At 45.8% G+C, this 15,969-nt stretch overlaps 1 long non-coding RNA gene across 1 annotated transcript; it reads left to right on the top strand.

Annotated features, from left to right (window-relative positions):
- Positions 1-4,667: 4,667 nt before the first annotated feature.
- LOC138750422 (uncharacterized) lies at positions 4,668-12,946 on the top strand. Its single transcript, XR_011349329.1, has 2 exons — positions 4,668-5,342; positions 10,401-12,946. It is a non-coding gene; the product is annotated as an uncharacterized lncRNA (long non-coding RNA).
- The last annotated feature ends 3,023 nt before the right edge of the window (positions 12,947-15,969 follow it).

Here is a 15,969-nt window from a genome sequence, read left to right on the forward strand (position 1 = left end):
TCCAGTCTCCTTGCCAGTGGCAGCATCCCATACCTTCACCAAGCTGGAAAATCTCCTGACCCTTGGCACAGGGATATCTGTCCCATCTGAGCCAGTCCTCTCTCTCCCCCCACCCTGGAGAATGTAGCCCAGTTCAGCTGGTTGCTACAGTAAACTCTGCCCTTCACCTCTTGCTCCAGGACTCCTGCTCTCACTTGTCCTTCGACAAGCTGTGTGAGTACAGCCTGGACCCTCCCCCACCTCATTACCCTTGGCCCTGTGGGTGAGTGGGTGGGACATGACAGGGGGGTTGTAGGTGGTGGAAGTGGGGTAAGAAAGTTTGGGTGAGTGCCGGGAAAGAGAGCGATGATCATCCGGCCAGGGAGAGGCATTGGGGACAGAGTCACTGGGCAGGTGTCAGAGCCTCAGGGAAACAAGGGCACTGGAATTGGAAGCAATCACAGCTCATGGAAAGTCAGAGGAAGAACCCTAGGAATCATTGAGAGTGGCGAGATTAGCGTCGCGGTTAGAACAACGCTGTTAAGGGGCCAGCGAGCCGGGTTCAAATTTGACACAGTCTGTGGGAAGTTGTTCGTTCTTCCCATGTCTGCGTGGTTTTCCATCAGTTGCTCTTGGTCCTTCCACCATTTAAAATGTACCAGGGGTTGTAGATCATTGGTGTAATTGAGTGGTTGTGGCTCATAGGCTGAAAGGGCCTGTTCCCGGGCTGCATGTGTCAATCTAAAATCTCCGTCTAAAATGATAGTCCAGCCTATCATGAATTTTTTAAAGATTCAACTCAAATGACTGGTCTAGATAGACAACTCTGAAGCAGTCCTTTCGGCCCTTCTTTTCTGCTGGCCAAGCTGCTTGCAAACAGTCCATATCCCTCTCAACCTTTTCATTCCACGGACGCATTCAACTCACATTACATTGTCAATCTGTGGGCCTGTGGGAAGAAGTTATTTCCCTGCCTCGCAGCTTGATTTTGTTCCTCCATATCTCCTTCCTGATGGTAGTGGGTCAAAGATGCTGTCTGCTGGATATCTGCAGGTCTATTTATAGGCCCTATCCTTGGACAATCAGTGGCTCCTTGTCTCAAAGTCCCATCCATGTGGCCTCTCCCTCAGCAATCCCTCATTGGAACACAACTACCCCCTCCTTACCAACCTCAACCAGCCCTTAGTATCTTCATGACAGTTCCAGGCACCTGTTATGTCGACCCTTGATGACCTGCGCCAGCTCTAATTTGGACCCTGCCTCACCTAAACCATTGGAATAACCAGCACCTTCTACCCTCGAGAACCCGAGGGAATCCGCACCCTCAGCAGTGTCCTGCTGGTGCACCATCGAATGCCCTCCATCCCCCTTCCATGGGTTCCCTGCTGTTATCAGGCTCCTGTATGGACCCCACCCTGGCAAAACTACCCATATTTTCACTGATCCCTCTGTACCTCTACATTCCATCCAGGGATCAGGGTTGTGCTGTGGGACTGGTGGAGAACAAAGCACCAATATCAGGAGACAGGGAGCAGTGTAGAGAATCCCAACTCCAGGAGACAGGGACCAGCACAGAAACCCCCAGCTTTGGGAGAACGGCTGAGTTTTACACGTCTGGAAGTGGCTGGGCCTGGAAGAATACAATGCTATGTTCCAGGGTAAACTGGAACAAAAGCGAGGCAATGCACTTTGGTAAATCAATCCGCTGTCCTCTTCACAGTCAGATCTGACTACCTGAAGGTGTCGGGAAACTGGCTTGGAGGGGCTGAGGCATGCTACAGGAATTGGTCAGAGACAATTGTAAATGTCCACCAGAAATTGGGTCTGTGGGAATGACACTCCCTCTCAGTAATGGGGAAGAACAAGGTCATCAGGTGCAAGGTGCTCTCGGTACTGCTGCATGAGATGCAGGTGTGGCCCATCCCACACACCTCTGCCCTGGCAGTTACCAGAGAAGTTTCCCTCTTCATGTGGGGGTCCAAAATGAATGGAGTGGGAAGGAGGTCCATGTACGTTGCCAGACTATGGTGTTATGAGCCCAAAGGACCCTAAAACCCAGCAGCAATAGACATTCACCAGGACAAGTAGTTATATAAAGATAAGTTATTTTTAATTATCTTTAAACATGAAAAGAAAATCAAACTTTAACTTATCTCTATTAACTAACCTTAATCCCCTTCTAAGTCTAAGCGCACGTGTATGATGTGTTTGTAAATTTAAGAAAAGTTATTTGGTTCACAGTTCAATCTCACTTCTCATTCTTCTAAATTCACTGGTTGTAGGCAATTCTGATACTGTGCACAGAATTGAACATGTATAAAGTTCATCAGGCTTTGCCACTCAGGAAAGTTCCGTTGGTTTTTCAGAGAGAGATTTGTTGTTCCAGAATTTCCACAACTGAGCTACAACCATTAGTCACCTCAATGTTTCGCTGATAAAACTTGGCCCATCAGGGTTCTCCAGATAATAACCTCTTCCTTTCAGGCTAGCACAGTTTTCCTTCCTGTTCCACTTATTTCGAGAGAAAGTTCTTGGACTACTGGGAACTTTTTTGGGGAAGCTGGGACCTATACCATAATGATGGGTGAAATCTTAATCCCAGAGGGACCAGTCTCCTGGTGGGGGCATTTGTTAGGGCTGTCAGGAGGGTTTTAAACTGGTATGGTTGGGGACAGAGTTTCAGGTCAGCCAGGACAGTAGGGTGAGGGTTAGTAGGATAAGGAAAGAGACAAGTTTAAATAATTTGAGGGAGGAAAAGCAGGAAGTAGTAAACAGATGTTGCAGTGAAAATTGTGAGAATGGAAGAGAGGAAGATATGCAGAAGGTAGGATGTAGGAGATCCCTGAGTTGTATTTATTTTAACGCGAGGAGCGTAGTAAGAAAGCTGGATGAGCTAAAGGTGTGGATTGACATGTGGCATTATGATGTGTGGCCATTAGCGAGACATGGTTGAAAGAAGGTTGTGACTGGCAGTTGAATGTTCCAGGATTTCACTGCTTTAGATGTGACAGAGTTGGTGGATTAAGAGGGGGAGGTGTGGCATTAAATGTCAGGGAGGATATTATAGCAATGCTGAGGCAAGATAGACTGGAGGGCTCGTCAAGAGAGTCAGTGTGGGTAGAGCTGAAAAATAAGAAGGGTGAGGTTACTATTATGGGGTATATTATTGGCCTCCAAATGGGGAAAGGGAACTAGGAGAGCAAATGTGCAAGGAAATAGGTGGGATATGCAGGTGAAATAGGTTGGTGTTGGTTGGGGTTTTCAATTTTCCAAACATCGATTGGGAAACGCAGTCAGTAAAAGGGCAGGATGGCTTAGTATTTATGCATTGTGTTCAGGATTGGTTTTTGCAGCAATATGTTGAGACGTCAATTAGAGTGGGAGCAGTGTTCGATCTGTTGTTTGGGAATGCAGTGGGGAAGGTGACAGAGGTGAGCGTTAGGGAGAACTTTGGATCCAGTGATCATTTTGACATACTCTTAAGAAATTGAAGAGGGAAATTAGAAAGACAAAAAGAAGGGATGAGGTGTCCATAGATAATAAGGCGAAGGTGAATCCTCAGGGTTTGTTCAGATATGGGAACAGTAAAAGGAGGGTTAAACATAGAATAGGTCGACTGGATGATGGGACCGGTGAACTATGTCAGGAACCGTATGAGATGGGAGAAATATTGAACATTTTTTTCTCGTCTGTATTCACGAGGGAAAAAGACATTGGGCTATACAAGATAAGAGAGGCAAAGGGGTTAGTTATGGAAAGGATAAGGATTAGTAAAGTGAGAGGTTTAGAGCTTCTTGGGTCAATTCAAGTGGATAAGTCTCCTGGTCCTGATGGGATTTTTCCCAGGACTTTAAGGGAGGTCAGGGAACAAATAGCGGGGGCACTGACAGCAATTTTTCAAAGATCACTGGAGGAGGGTGTGGTGCCGTGGGATTGGAGGGTTGCAAATATAGTTCTGTTGGTCAAAAAAGGCAGTAGGTGTAGGCCAAGTAATTATCGGCCAGTAAGTTTGACTTCCGAGTGGAGAAGTTTATGGATAGTATACTTCAAGATACTATGTACAAATATCTGGATAGGCAGGGATTGATTGGGGGCACCCAGCATGGGTTAGTGAAGGGAAAGTCATGTTTGACGAAACTTGTTGATTTTTTTGAAGAGTTGACAAGAAAAGAGATCTATTTGAATTTTAGTAAGGCTTTTGATAAGGTTCTGCATGTCAGGTTATTTAGGAAGGTTCAGTCACTAGGGATTAATAGATATTGAGATGGGTTCAGAGGTGGCTGGGAGATAGACAGCAGAGAGTCATGGTGGACAACTGTATGTCATGTTGGAAGCCTGTGACAAGTGGAGTGCCTCAGGGATTGATGCTTGGTCCCTTAAAATTAATGATTTAGAGTAGGGTGTGGTGAACTGGGTAAACAAATATGCAGATGATACAAAAATAGGGGGTGTGGTGGATAGTGAGGTAGATTTTCTTAGATTACAGGATTTGCTTTGTTTGGAAAAGATGGCAGATGGAATTTAATGTTGACAAGTGTGAGGTGCTGCATTCCAGAAAAAATAATATAAATAGAACATATGCAGTTGAGGTGAGGGGGTCGAGGGGAGGGGGTTGAGGAATGAAGAGGAACAGAGGATTCTTGGAGTTATGGTACAGAGTTCACTGAAGGTGGATTCCCATGTGTTATATATAGAGAATTTAGGTTAAAATGGCTTAAGTTAAAATGTGATGATTAATCATAAAAAGGGAAGCCAGAACGGACAGGGAGCTTACTAGCAGCCAAGGACACAAGGTTCAGCTGGATATGTTTTTTTAAACATATCTTTCCATGGTCATAGTGAGAGACATGCAGGAGACAAAAGATTGATAAGAAGGGTGAGAAACAGAATTTAGTGTATGTAGAGTTCGCAGCGTACGTAACGAACGTGATAATTAAAAATGCAGTTGTACTTAGAATGCTTTTGCAATACTAACCAATTAAAACAGTATTAATAAGTAGGGGAAGGGCAAACAACAAGGGTATAAAAATCAATGCACTGTATGTATCGGGGCTTAACTGGTGAGAAGCCAGTTGAGTCCAACTCTGCAGACTTGTAAATAAAGCTTGTCGTGTCATCAGTTTTAAAGAGACTCATGTGTGAGAAGTTTTATTTCTGACAAATGGGGACTCGTCCGGGATCTACACTCCAGCCGTGAGGGGAGGCGAGAAGAGGGACATCGGAGGTGGTGCACCCCGCTGAGTTCAGCGGCTCCTAGTCCCTTGCTCGTCGCTTCGGGCGGCTTGAGCGAGTGGTATCCGGACAAGGTGACACGACAAGACGGAGAGGAGAAGGGTGACGGTTCAATCCCCGAGAAGACACCGGTAAGTGACGACTTACGATTGTGGTGTGGGGATTGGGTAACAGGTTTAACGGGATACACCTGTTAGGATAAAAAAACCTAACGTAATAGATCAGGTATAGAGCTTTTGTTGTGGCGTGAGGACCCTGTCGTGGGACTCTAGGATAGACCCCAGGGAAACCTCGGCGGTAACCGAAGGAGGGACAGCACCTCCGACGAAGTGCTGAGAAGAGAGGGGTCGACCGCAGGGAAACCTCAGCGGTAACCGAAGGAGGGACAGTACCTCTGACGAGGCATCTGAGAAGAAGGGAGTAGGGTCCAGAATGAGAGGGTCCTCAGCAACGATAAATGGATCTAGGTGGGAAAATGGGAGGATCAAAATCTAAGGGCTCGTCTGAAAATTCAGGACAATTCCTGGGAGTTCCCCTTGACATCCCTTTGGGGAGAATGTTTGAAAATTGGGATAGTAAAAGATATCGAGACAAAAACAAGAAAAAGATGGTCCAATATTGTCTCCTTTGGTCGAAACAACCTATTAAAGGTTCCTCGGTCTGGTGGCCGAAATTTGGATCTGATGAGGATTGGGTTAGACAAGCATTAAACATATATGTAAATTCGAGACCAAAGGTGAATCAAGAAGAGTCAGCGTATGCATTTTGTTGGGTTCCCTGGCCAGGATCCTTAACAAAATGTTTTAAATTGAGGGTTGCGGGAGAAAAGAAGTGGGAACCTCTGGACAACCTTCCCCCTCCTTATATTCCCCCGGTGCCTACTGCGCCCGAGGAAAGCTCATTACCGGAGGGGAAAGGTGATGAATCTGATTGCCCCGAAAGGGGCCGGGAAAAAAAGAATTAATTAAGGGAGTCGGACCCTAAACTTCCACCGGTAAACCGACCCTGGACAAGATCCCAGACTGGTCCAGGACCATCAAAGTTTTCAATAAGCCTAAATCCCCTGACGGAAGTTCCTATGGGAGGACCGGGAGGGGGAACGGGATATGTGAATGTTCCCCTAACTAGTACAGAGGTGCGGGGATTTAAGAAAGAAATGAAAAAGTTATTGGAAGATCCTATAGGACTGGCCGAACAGCTCGACCAATTCCTGGGACCAAACACATATACGTGGGAAGAGATGCAGGCAATAATGGGAACATTATTCTCACCCCAGGAGAGGCAGATGATTTGACGGGCTGCCCTCCTCATGTGGGAATATGAACAACCTGGGGACCCCAGACTCCATGAACAAAAATATCCCTTAAATGAACCCAGGTGGGACAAACGAACACCCGAGGGATTGGCAAGTATGAGACAATATAGAGAGTGGACAATTAAAGGGATACGGGAGGCTGTGCCAAAGGGTCACAATTTCACCAAGGCATTTGGGAACCACCAGGGGAAAGACGAGTCCCCTACTGATTTTTTGGAGAGGGTGAGAAAGAATGTCCAACAGTATGCGGGCGTGGACCCTAGTACACCAATGGGTGAACAGCTTATTCGAATTGAATTTGTTTCCAAATCATGGCAGGACATTAGAAAGAAACTAGAAAAGGAGGAGGACTGGAGCGAAAAACCCCTAAGTGACCTGTTAAAAAAGGCGCAAAAAGTATATGTGCAGAGAGAAGAAGAAGATCAAAAGAGGGCGACAAAGGTTATGGTACAGACTATCCGACAGATGAATGCTGAATCCAGAGGGGAAAGAAAACAAAACCTTCCTCTAAACAACCCAAGATATCCAAGAGAGGGAAGACCCCGGAGGTTCGTTAAGTGCTATTACTGCAATGAGGAAGGACACTTTAAGAGGGAATGCCCCCGATACAAGAGGGAATTGCGTGCCCTCGAACTTATGGAAGAAGATTAGGGGTGTCAGGGGTTCCAAATGTTAGGGACCAAATATAAGAGGGAACCCCTGGTAAAACTAAAAATTGGTCCCAAGGGAGAAGAGGTGGTTTTTATGGTGGACACAGGAGCGGAACAAAGTAGTGTAATAACTGTGCCAATCGGAACTGAGCCTGTAAAAAGTAATTTGACAATTTCTGGGATAGAAGGGGCTCCCAGAATGGTATCAATAATTCCCCAAGTAACAGTGAAACTGGAAGAAAGAGAAGGGGTACAAGACCTCTTGTTATTACCGTCGGCTGGATTTAACCTCCTAGGAAGGGACTTACAGGCTCTCCTAGGTTTGGGTGCTCTCCCTGTGGACGGAGAAGTGCGAGTCCACCTCTGCGCTTTAAAGGAAGAGGATGAACGGCAGATTGACGAGAGAGTCTGGTATAAGGAGGGAAATCGAGGAGGTCTGGACATCCCACCTTTACATGTCACATTAATACCAGGTCATCAGCCGGTAAGGAAACGTCAGTATCCTATTTCTTTGGAAGGGAGAAAAGGGCTACAGCCGGTAATTGAGACTTTAATACGAGACGGACTATTAGAAGAATGCATGTCACCTTATAACACCCCTATACTCCCAGTGAAAAAGTCAGATGGATCCTATCGCTTAGTTCAGGATCTAAGAAGTTTGAATGCTATTGTTCAGACCCGCCACCCAGTGGTGCCTAATCCCTATACTATTATGAGTCGGATTCCCCCAGACCATGAGTGGTTTAGTGTTATCGACTTGAAGGATGCCTTCTGGACGTGTCCATTAGAAGAGGAAAGTAGAGATATGTTTGCGTTTGAATGGGAAAATCCATGGACAGGTAGACGGAGACAGTTTCGGTGGACTGTATTGCCCCAAGGGTTCACTGAATCTCCAAACCTGTTTGGACAAATGCTAGAACAAATCCTGGTGGACTATCCACAATCTGATGATTCCCAACTAATGCAGTATGTGGACGATTTACTATTATCAGGACCCAAGGAACAAGAAATGAGGGGAGATACAATTAGACTCTTGAATTATCTGGGGAAAAAGGGTCTACGGGTGTCCAGGAACAAGTTACAGTTTGTTGAGAGAACTGTGATATATCTGGGACACCAGATAAGTAAAGGACAGAAACGGATTACCCCTGAACGGATTGCGGGAATCACTAGAATGCCTTTACCCCGTAATAAGAAGGAAATAAGACAATTCCTGGGACTCTTAGGTTACTGTAGGTTATGGATAGAGGACTACTCAGCTTTGGTGAAGTTTATGTATGAAAAACTGACAAATGAAAATGAATATCCATTGAAATGGACCCAGGAGGAGGAGGGATGGTTCGAGGACTTGAAGCATCGCCTGACACGAGCCCCAGTACTCACTCTGCCCTCTTTAAAACAGCCCTTCCAGCTATTTGTCACTCATAACCAAGGAACAGCTGTGGGAGTTTTAACACAGGAAAAAGGCGGTCAGCGACACCCAGTGGCTTTCCTTTCCAAAATGATGGACCCAGTGTCTCGCGGATGGCCGACGTGTATCCACGGAGTAGCGGCTGCTGCTCTGTTGGTAGAGGAAGCACGTAAACTTACTTTTGGAGGAAAGATGACTGTGTACACCTCCCATTCTGTGAGTGTTTTATTAACACAAACTGCCCATCGATGGCTGACTGATTCTCGCATATTAAAGTATGAAACCATTTTAATGGTCGGAGAAGATCTACAGTTTGCAAAGATTAATAGCTGCAACCCAGCTCAGTTTTTATACGGCAGTGAAACAGAGAGAGAGGTGGAGCACGACTGTGTCGAGTTGACAGATCTTCAGACCAAGACCCGAGAAGACCTTTGCGATACTCCGCTGGGAGAAGGATATGAATTCTACATTGACGGCTCCGCCAGATGTGTTGACGGAATGAGAAGAAGTGGGTATGCTATAATAGAAGGAAATACTTGGAAAGTAGTAGAATCCACGAGACTACCCGGAAGCTGGTCAGCACAGTCCTGTGAACTATATGCCTTGCAGAGAGCCCTCAGAATACTGGCAGGGAAAACTGGAACGATTTACACTGATTCCAAATACGCATACGGGGTAGTGCATACCTTTGGTAAGATCTGGAAGGAGCGTGGTCTAATTACATCAAGAGGAAAGGAATTGGCACACGAACAGATGATTACTCTAACTTTAGAAGCCTTGACATTACCCCAGGAAATAGCAGTGGTCTACATACCAGGTCATCAGAGGGGAGATACCCCGACAGCAATTGGAAACAGACTGGCTGATGAAGAAGCCAAAAGGGCAGCCATGCAACGAGAAGTCCGTTTGCTGACCTTAATCCCAATAAGGCAAGGCATAAAGAAGGCTCCCATTTTCACTGCTAAGGAAGAAAAGGACATGGCTCAGCTGGGCGCAAGCCAACTGCCTGATGGAACATGGAAGACACCAGATGGAAGAATGGTTCTAAATAAAGAAATAACTCGCAATATTTTAAAACACCTGCATCATCAGAGCCACTGGGGCACCTAAGCCTTATGTGACACAGTGCTTCGAGAATATGTGTGTAAGGGAATCTACACCTTGGCCCAACAGGAGGTGCAGAACTGTCACCTATGCACAAAAATTAATAAGAAGGTAATGAGGACAGGGACCATGGGAGGTCAACCATTAGCCATACGCCCTTTTCAACGTATCCAGATCGACTTCACAGAGTTACCTCAAGTCCAAAGATGGAAGTATCTGTTGGTGATAATAGATCACTTTACCCGATGGGTGGAAGCCTTCCCAACAGTAAATGCTACAGCCTCTACAGTAGCTCACCTCCTCCTAGAGCAGATAATCCCCAGATATGGTATAATGGATTCTATAGACTCAGACAGGGGTCCACATTTTTCTTCAAAAATCCAGCAATTGATTTGTAATGCATTACAGGTCTCTTGGAAATTGCATACCCCTTGGCATCCACAAAGCTCAGGGAGTGTTGAATGTATGAATGGAACCCTAAAAATGCAATTGACAAAATTAATGGTGGAAACTAAAATGCTTTGGATAAAGTGTCTGCCCCTGGCTTTATTGAGAATTCGTACTGCCCCACGAAAAGATGTAGGATTGTCCCCTTATGAAATGATGTTTGGGCTTCCCTTCTGGAGTACAGTTGAGGGGTGTCCCACCTTGGGGGAAGGGGATATATTTGTTAGGAACTATTTACAGGCACTGTCACGCTCTCTTACAGATTTACGAAAGAGAGGACTATTGGCACAAACACCGCCTCTAGACTTTTCTTTACACAAAGTGGAACCAGGAGATTGGATTCTCATCAAGACCTGGAAAACTGAAAAACTCCAGCCCCAGTGGGAAGGTCCATACCAAGTTCTCGTAACTTCAGAGGCTGCAGCACGAACAAGAGAGAAGGGGTGGACGCACGCATCCAGATTTAAGGGACCTGTAGAGGCGCCTCAGGACCCTGATACGAACTCAGATTGGACTTGTGTTCCTGGAGAAAAACCTCTTACCTTGCGATTTTGCAGAAAGACTTGATTCACAATGTTATTGTTATGTTCTTTGATTTTTCTTAGTTTGCCTATGTCTTTATCAGGTGTGAAATGTAAGAAATGCAGAGACACAGTGGTCCTGTTTCAGGACCACATTTGGGGAAGAAAGGAGGGTAATTTTATTTCCCATACCTCAGTTCCTGAGAAATGCTGGGCAGAAAATACCACCCAACATCCATATACCCCTTGTGTGGAAAAAGAAGGAAATAATATGGGTCATTATATACAGATTCCTAATACCACTCCTTTCCCTCTTAACGGTTGGAAGGGTGACTCAGGCCCACCATGCCCTGATGGACTCTGGTTTTGCATACACCAGCGTACTATTCCAATGAAAAGTTCCACTCCACACTCGAAAGTGCCTGCCCCTTTAAGACAGCCGGACTTAGTTCGAGTCCATCCAAATAACCATGAAAGTTTCGGTCATGCAGTTGGGGGAGATAACCTTTTTGTAGATCTGGCAACTAAAATTGCAGGAACTTTTAATGTAACCAATTGTTGGGTCTGCGGGGGTCCACGGATGTCAGAGCAATGGCCTTGGTGGGGGGAGTCCCTCAATTCATTGACCATGATTTCCCGAATATGGACAACTAACCGAACGAGATCAAGAGAAACTTGGTCTCTCTCTAACGTCCCCTCTGGTTTTTATTGTCTCTCACGAACCGGCAAATACCCAGTAGGAAAAAGTCCCTGCAAGGCTGTATGGATTCGCATTTCGCCTGGTATTTTCACTTGGTTTCCTAAACCCCTGACTTGGTTCTTATCCACTGTTTTTAAAACTAATTGCCTACCCCTGTCTAATAGCAATATTCAGCTTTGGAATTGTACCAGTTCCACCATCACAGGACCATACCCATCAAACCCCACTCTTAAAAGAGTTTGGGAACGGGGATATGGAGTATCCCCAAATGGATTATTCTGGGTATGTGGTAATAAAGCTTATACTCGTCTCCCCTTACAGTGGAGTGGAACTTGTTTCCTAGGAATAATCCGCCCAGAATTTTTCGTTCTACCCCACGATCACGGTCATAAATTAGGAGTGAAGATTTTTGATACATTACACCGTCAGCCCCACTCTAGCACGGTACATTTGGGACAATGGGGAGATGATTGGCCTCCAGAACGCATAATTCAATATTATGGTCCCGCTACATGGGCTCAAGATGGATCCTGGGGTTATCGTACTCCTATTTATATGTTAAATCGCATTATTCGCTTGCAAGCAGTCCTTGAAATTGTTACAAATCAAACAGCTCTAGCCCTGCAATTACTTGCATCCCAGCAAGGTCAAATGCGCTCTGCTATATATATCAGAACCGTCTAGCCCTAGACTATCTCCTAGCCACAGAAGGAGGTGTATGTGGAAAGCTTAATTTGACTAACTGCTGCTTACAGATTGATGATAATGGCCAAGCCATTCGTAAAATCGCTGATAATATTCGTACTTTGTCCCATGTACTGGTTCAAACCTGGCATCCTTTTGCAAAATTAAATTGGATGGACAAATGGTTTGGAGGAACCTGGTGGCGTACCTTATTGTGGGTCATCGGAGGTATTTTATTCCTCCTACTTGTTTTGCCCTGTATTATTCCCTGTCTACGCAGCCTGGTGATTTCCATGGTCCAACAGGCTATGCAACCAGGGGAACTGGGAGACCCCGTTAGAATTTTACTTCAGCACGAAATTAATTTATCATGAGACGTTTCTCTTCCCCGAGTTAAAATCCCCATTCATATATATATATAATACACACATTTTAAAGAGAGAAAGGGGTGGATTGTTAGAGATAGAGAATTTAGGTTAAAATGGCTTAAGTTAAAATGTGATGATTAATCATAAAAAGGGAAGCCAGAACGGACAGGGAGCTTACTAGCAGCCAAGGACAAAAAGTTCAGCTGGATATGTTTTTTTAAACATATCTTTTCATGGTCATAGTGAGAGACATGCAGGAGACAAAAGATTGATAAGAAGGGTGTGAAACAGAATTTAGTGTATGTAGAGTTCGCAGCGTACGTAACGAACGTGATAATTAAAAATGCAGTTGTACTTAGAATGCTTTTGCAATACTAACCAATTAAAACAGTATTAATAAGAAGGGGAAGGGCAAACAACAAGGGTATAAAAATCAATGCACTGTATGTATCGGGCCTTAACTGGTGAGAAGCCAGTTGAGTCCAACTCTGCAGACTTGTAAATAAAGCTTGTCGTGTCATCAGTTTTAAAGAGACTAATGTGTGAGAAGTTTTATTTCTGACACATGGATCCCAATTTCAAATTCTCCTTCAAAAGCAGAAAGAATTCCAAGGATATTACATTTTCATTGAAGACATTTCTTAAAGTCTAAGCAGCTGATCGGTTATTGGGAACTTGTGACACTTGGTGTTCGGCTCCTTTGCATTATCCTCTCTCGATCCGTGCTGCTGTGTCCTCTCACAATGTTGTAAGGTCATCTTCCTTTTTACCAACGACCAAGAGATCCACATTCAAACTTTCCTTCTATCGCCTGCTTAAAACACCCCAGAAACAAATCTTACGATCTTTGTGCAATTCTCATGCTTCAGGTAAGGAAACTGTACACGTGACTCCCGATGTAAGATGAGCAAGACCATTCGATGTGAAATTGGAGCGTGCGCGCTACTGTGATGGGTGGAAAGGCGGACACACGCCCAAAAAATCAAAGTCAAAGACTCGCAGCTCTGCTTCTATTCTCTCCCTGCTGCTGTCGACTGGAGTGATGTCACATCCATGCCGGCCTCCAATTGTTCGGTGTTCCCTTCTTTGTTGATTCCTGCCGTGCGCGTTGTCCCCTGGTATGAAAGTTGTTGGTCCCCGTGGACTCTGAACAGTTGCCACATTCGTCGGCCATCTTGTGTACTGGGTGGCATCCCAGTTAGCATGATGCCCCACCTCCCTAGAACCAGCGCTGTTCACTGCTTTCGGTCGCCTATATCTGGGTCGTGGGGGCTGAATTTGCTAATGTCCAGATGTGCTGGTTTGAGGTGGTCAATGGTGAAAATCTCTTCCTTCGCACCGATATCCAGCACACTCACCATAATGTGTGGAATGAATGATACACACCCGTGAAGTCGAAGTCGAAGACTGGTTCGTTGAACTGGCAGCTCTGCTTATATACTCTCCTGCTACTGATGACAGGTCTTTCGAGACGGCAAAGCCAGCCTCGGATTGGTGGGTGTTCTCGCCATTGCTCATTGCTTCCCACTGTGCGGGATGTCACCTGGGACGAAGATGATTGGTTCCCGCAGGATCTGTGTAGTCACCGCGTTCGTCATCCATCTTGTGTACTGGCTTTCATCCTGGTGAGCAGGCCGCCTCAACCATATATTGTGGAAGAATATGGACCCCATATTTACAAAGGGTGGCTCTAACATTCCCTTTCTCCTTAAGGCCTCAGTTTTTGAAAAGGAACGTTAAAGTAATTGGTTCTCCTGTTGGGGGTCCCTTGTCCTCATTTTTCTTCTTTTTCTTTTAGCAAGGGGATGGAGGGGAGATGGGGTGGTTTAATGGGGGGGGGAATTTCTTTATTCTTTCTTTTAACTATGACAAGTGTATTTATATTTTATTTGTGTTATTATTAATTGTGTGAATTCTTTGTGGATTTTATTTATAAATAATATTTTTAAAAAATAATCAGAGGTCAATCCACAGGACGTAAAGTGGCCTAGAGCAACACTGGGGACACCCTCCTGCCCCCCACCACCCCAAATATCAATGTGATCCACTATGATCATTGACAAAATCATCGAGGCACCCTTCACCCGGCCAACAGCATCATCCAGCTATTCCCGTCGGGAAAGAGATCCAGGAATTTCAGAGCCAGTACCTCCAAGCCCAGGAACAGCCTCTTCCTCCAAGCAGGGAGAACGTGGAACGATTGATGAGCTGCTCATACAAATACTCCTCGACTCTGCTATTTATTCAATAATATCAAGTAATTTTCTGGACGTGCTGCACATGTATCATTTGTCTGTTGTGTGAGGGCTTGGTTGTGTGTTTGCGTATGTTTATCCCAAGAACGCTGTTTTATCAGGTCGTACTTGTGCTATCCAAGGGTAATAAATTTGATCTTGTACTCTGGAGCGGGTGCAGAATAGATTTTCTGGATCGGAGAATGTATCTCATGAAGCAAAGTTGACTGAGTAGGGCTTTTCTCTTCCCCTCCCCCCAACCCCGCAAAATTGACTTTATTTACAAATTATTTCCAAAGAGGAAGACCATTCCAAGTCTTTTCTCCTCCTCCTGTTGTATCCAGATATTCCCTTCACTACACATTGCTGTATACATCTCTGTTTACCTTCATTGCCACCACTTTGATACCGTGTGGTTCCTGCCCCCCTCTGCTGTTGGAGGAGTTCCCCTTGGTCTCAGCCACTCAGTGCACGGTTATGGAAGGATTATGATCCATCCCCATAGTGCCTTCGTGTTGGCTACGCCAAGCCTCCGTGCATCCCTCAGCATGTACCCCTGCAGCCTGGAATGTGCCATTCGGCAGCGGTCCCTCCCCGACATATCCGCTTGCTGAAAGACTGACAGGACACGTTTAACATAGAACATGAGAGCACAGTACAAGCACTTCAGCCCGCGATGTTGTGCCGACCGATGTATTCATACCAAAATAAAAATAACTAACCCCTTCCTCCCTCATAACCCTCCATTTTTCTTTCATCCACGTGACTCAGAGCCTCTTAAATACCCCTAAGGTTTCAGCCTTCACCACCACCTCAGTTCTAGGGCTCATCCCATGTCCATGACCTGGTACACATACACTGCATTCCCTCCCCTTGTCACCCTCCTGCTCCCCCCACCCCGAGCCAGTAGTGAAGGTGGTTTCTGTCCCAACAGGTGTTGCGGACCTCATCCAGGGAGCAGATCCGGGAGATGAACCCAAACTGCAACGAATTCAGCTTCCCGCAGATCAAAGCACGTCCGTGGGCCAAGGTGAGTGACCCGAGGTGAACCAGAGCTCCTGGTGTGGTTTTGTCCTCTGGGTCCTTCCCTAATACTGTCCCCTGTCACCCACCTGGCCCTTCCCCAAAGCCCTCATCTCCCACCAGGCCTGTCCCCAAACCCCTCCCCCTGCTGAGATCATCCCCAAAATACTGTCAGGCCTGTCAACAAAGCCCCTATTCCCCACTGGGCCCATCCCCAAAGCTCCACCCATTGCTTGGACCATCTCCAGAGCTCCTGTCTCCCACCAGGGCTTTCAACAAGCCCCTGTCCCACAACATGCCC

Source organism: Narcine bancroftii, unplaced genomic scaffold (genome assembly GCF_036971445.1).
Source record: "Narcine bancroftii isolate sNarBan1 unplaced genomic scaffold, sNarBan1.hap1 Scaffold_142, whole genome shotgun sequence".
Taxonomy (NCBI): Eukaryota; Metazoa; Chordata; class Chondrichthyes; order Torpediniformes; family Narcinidae; genus Narcine; species Narcine bancroftii.